This window comes from Pteropus vampyrus, unplaced genomic scaffold, assembly GCF_000151845.1.
Source record: "Pteropus vampyrus isolate Shadow unplaced genomic scaffold, Pvam_2.0 Scaffold139, whole genome shotgun sequence".
Taxonomy (NCBI): Eukaryota; Metazoa; Chordata; class Mammalia; order Chiroptera; family Pteropodidae; genus Pteropus; species Pteropus vampyrus.
In genome coordinates, this window is record NW_011888920.1 from 4581383 (window position 1) to 4585954 (window position 4572).

A 4572-nucleotide genomic window follows, 5' to 3' on the forward strand; every position below is an offset into this window, starting at 1 on the left:
TTTTTTTTTTTTTTTAATTAGGAAGATGAGGGTAGAAGATGAGTGTGTGTATGTATATATGTATGTTGTGGTGGTTTGGTGCAAGAGGGCTAAATTCTCATTTTGTATTGTAAGAAGTTACCAAAAATACTAAATCTAAAGGAAATCAAGAATAAGTAGAATAATATATTATTGAAAAAATGAAGGTAAAAACCAATACATGTGAAATGAAGAAGGTAAAACAGAGTAGTGGGATAAAGAATGACACGGTATTTCAGCCCGAGTGGTCAGGGAAGTTCTCTCTAATGGGATGACATTACTTTTCATGATGCAAAGAGATGACAGGAAACTGGTAGAAGAGAATTCCAGACACAGAAAACAGAAAATAAAAATGCCCCGAGATAAGGAGCTTGGTGTGTTCAAGTGGTTGAAAAACAAAAGTGTCATTGGCGCTTAGAGAAGAGGCAGAAGGGTAGAATTTTAAATTTTAAATTTTCAAAAATTTTGTGAGCTGGTTTTTAAACACAGCCATTAGGAAAAATTAAATTATTTAAACTTACAATTAAATAAAATAAAAGTAATAAAGACTAAAAACTCATCGATTAGTAATTATTTTACTATTGAAGAGGATCAGGATACACCACCCCAAAATATGCCATTTTGGCATAAGCACTGAGTTGAAGGCAACCGAGAAACAGCAAATGCAGGAAAAGCTCTCTACTCTCCTTCTAGCTGCCTAAAAGTAGGACATAACTTCCCTTTGTGAAGGTGTTCCTCTTCTCCTTTGCCATACCAGGAGGAAGAAAATAACCATTACCATTGGCACTAAAATGGGTCTGCACAAACAAACCTCACTTAAATGACCTTTGTCTTCCATTAGTTTACCCCCAAATCTTTCTCTATCTTGTCACTTCACAAACCTTTGATAAAAAGGTATATAATACTAACAGTCTCTTTAGGTTTTCACTTCCTTTTCTCTGTGCATGAAAAATTAAAAGATTAACATCAGATGAAATTTATGTCCTTTTTGTCCTGTTAATTTGTCTTTTGTGATTTTAACTTGCAGTCTCCAATCGCAGTACCTGAGAGAAGATGAAAAGTTTTTCCTCCCAATCATTATATTTTACTACTATTTATTTTCAGGTTATTTTTGTTTATTGCAAGGTTTCTCAATAGTGGCAATACTGATATTTTGAGCTGAATTCTTTATTGTAGGGGTTGTCCTGTGCATGGTAGAAGGTTAGCAGAAACCGTGTCCTCTACCCATCAGATGCAGGTAGCACAGTTGTGACAAACAAAAATGTCTCGACATTTCCAAATGTCCCTTGGGGAGCAAAACCACCAAGTACTGATTTCTGCATATTATCTAATGGTGTCTGCATGGTGGAAACACTGTATAATGGTGCACTACCATACATCTCTTCCCAATTCCTGAGTCCATGATCATAGATTGTAAGTGGCCAGGGTGGGAGTATTTACATCACAGAAATTGACAAACACCACAAATCAGGTCTTGATTTATTGTTCTGTTGATTGTCTAGATTTAAGAAAGCGGTGAAAATGTTAATGCACACTAACTTGTATGTCACCATTACATTATGAATAACACAAAATATCGATGAAATATCTTCCAGTATTCAAAATTATCTGATTCAGAAATGAGTCATTAGCACTACTGAGAAATAATTAAGTTCCATATATTTCAAAAAAGAGAATATGCTCAGCTGTGTCAAATGTTGTTGGAGGACAAAGTAAATTGAGAATAAAGAATTAGATTTAACCAGATAAAGTTGCTGGTGTCCTTGATAAGTACTGTTTCAGTATATAGCAATAAAAAAAAGCCTGGGATGGGTTGAGGAAGTGGGAAAGTTGAGAAAGTTTAGTACAGTAACAATTCTTTGCAGTGCTGTAAAGGAGCAGAGATATGGGATGGTAGCTGAATGGTAAGAATAGATTCAAGGGATTGTGAATAAAAATAAGGGAGATATTAAGGCATGTTAATATGCTGTTAGAGATAATCCAGTAGTGAGGAAGAAAAAAATGTGGAAAGAGAGGGATAAATTGAAGGGTAAAAGTTTTGAGTTTAAGAGGAAAAGTTCCAGAGAAAAAAGGGAGTAGGGACAGTTAATGGCCTTAGATAAAAAAAAAAATACTGATGTCATATGGTTATTATAAGCCTACAAATAAATTAACCAATGTGAGAATACTTCATGAATTCTAAGACACTAAAGAGTACTGTCAAACTACTGTTCATGTAATGAAAGATTTTATTACACCCAGGTTCCCCTTGCTGATTCAGTGATATAAAGACTTTTAACGATTCCAAATCAATAAATATTATTATATCATGGCTCCACTGATCTATTTAGGCTTCATAAGAAAAAGCATACAAGATAAATTCTTAGATTCTCTGTTCCGTTTACTTTAAAAGCTGGAAAACAGTATTAAAATATGCTGTTATCAGAATCTATACCTCTCATTTTGTTCCTACTGTTTAATTGAATAAACAAATGTTTCGTAACCTTTTATAAGTTTTGTAATTTCGCTTTTCCTTTTTTCCTGTGGTCCAGAGGCAGAGGAGGGACAACTACTACTAACCTACCTATTCCGTAAAAACGCCTTTCCCTTTCCCATTTCTAAATAACTAAATGAAAAAGACGGAAAACCATTTCATGGACCGAACAGAAAAAAACTGTAAGGCAAATTAACAAGCATTTCCCCCTGTGCCTCAACGTGGACGAAATAGTATCTTTGCAGAGGTGCGAGGAGTGAGGAAGTACGAGCGTCCACAAGCGCAGGGAGCTCTTTTCAACCTGAGCGTCAGGAATTCAACAAGGGCGAAGAGAGGAAGCTGGTGGGGAGGGGTTAATCCAGGGCAAGACTGTAAACAGAGGCTGCAGGCCTAGCGGGGGCTTCAGAAAAACGTAACATCCTTAAGGGGGATGGACAGGGCGCGGTCCTCAAAGGTGTGCCTTTAGGGCCCTAAAACAGACTAGGGTCTAACCAGTCGCCAAAGAGGCGAGCGGAACAGGAGAGGTACCCGCTTAGAGGGAGGGGACACCATTCCCTTCACCTGCCAATCGCCGCTGGCCGGGGCTCCGCTGGTTTCCTCGGTAACATTGCGGACGGAAATTACGTAATTCAAGGTCCGTGCTGTTTTTCCGGCTGGTCCTCTTAGCCCCGCCTCTCGGTCCCGCCCACCGGCCCCAAGTTTTCCCTCCACCCTTAAGTCCCAGGTTTCGCATCCAGTGGAATGTGAAGGTGGCTGGATCTGTTAGAAGCCTTTCCTGCGCCTGTTAGTGGCTTTCAGACAAAGGATTTTGGAAAAGAAACCGAAGGGATTTTCTGAGAAGTTGGCCTCAACATATTATAAAACCCGGGCACTTCAAAGTTTTTAAAGATGTTGGAAAAATATATTGAAATCTTTTCTATTGAATTTATTCTTTATAAGTAGGAAAACTGCTCTTTCTATGATGAGACAGGCCTTGCTCAGGATCAAAGAATAAGTGGCACGTGCCTGCAGTCTAATGCTATTTCTAAATGTAAGCTTTTTAGCTGGTAAATCCTAAATCGATTTTTAATTGAAAACAGTTGGCCTCTTAAATGAATTTCCAGATAACCTTAAATTATACAAATATCGCAAGTTTGTAATTATACAAATCTAAAGCAAATTTGATTTGCTTGAATTCTACATATCTCACATGCTGGCAATGCTTTTGTTTGTCATGGATTATTGCAATGTCAAACAACCTTTTTAGAAACTGCCCAGTTCTGTTATTTCTCTCCTATTTTTATGCATGCAATACAATTAGTTTATAAAAAAGATTAATGTCTAGGGGGGAAAATACTGGAGGAAAAATTTCCTTACATAATAAAAACATCTGTACTGAAGAAAGTCCCTGTAGGCTAATTCAGCGACTCACTGAGCTTCCAGAGTTCTTTTTTATTTTTTCCAAATCGAGTTAATAGTCAATATTATTTTATATTAGATTCAGGTGTAGAGCATAATGGTTAGACCCTTATATAATTTACGAAGCGATCCCATCAACCTAGTACTCACCCTGTGCTATGCATAGGTTTTTTTTTTTTTGTAATTTTTAAAAATTATTATCTTTTTATTAACATTGGTTAATGAAATCCGGTTTCAGCTGTACATTTTAACAGTAAGGTATATATATATTTACATTGTGTATTCATTTCCCATAGTTAGGTTTATTTCTGTCACTACATGTTGGACTCCTTTTACCCCATCTACCTCCCTCCTCCTCTCTCCCCTCTGGTAACCACTAGTCTATTGTCCATGTCCCTGAGTCTCTGTTTGTCCTGCTCGTTTGTTGCTTTGAGGTTTATATCCCACATATAAGTGATATCATGTGATTTTCAACTTTTTCTGTCTGGCTTAGCATAATTATCTCGAGGTCCATCCATGTTGTTGCAAATGGCAGTATTTCCTCTCTTATAGCTGAGTAATATTCCATTGTATATATGTACCACAGTTTATACAATCATCTATCGTAGGGCACTTTGGTTGCTTCCATGTCTTGACCACTGTGAATAATGCTCCTATGAACAATGGTGTGCAAATATCTTTGC

At 37.0% G+C, this 4572-nt stretch overlaps 1 protein-coding gene across 1 annotated transcript in view; it reads right to left on the bottom strand.

The window, feature by feature from the left end:
• Positions 1-3117, bottom strand: part of CUNH11orf65 (chromosome unknown C11orf65 homolog) — a 55637-nt gene extending 52520 nt beyond the window's left edge. Inside the window, exon 1 of the mRNA XM_011368156.2 lies at positions 3057-3117. The gene's annotated coding sequence lies outside the window, so the exon portion shown is untranslated. The remainder of the gene's footprint in view (positions 1-3056) is intronic.
• Between the last annotated feature and the right edge of the window lie 1455 nt (positions 3118-4572).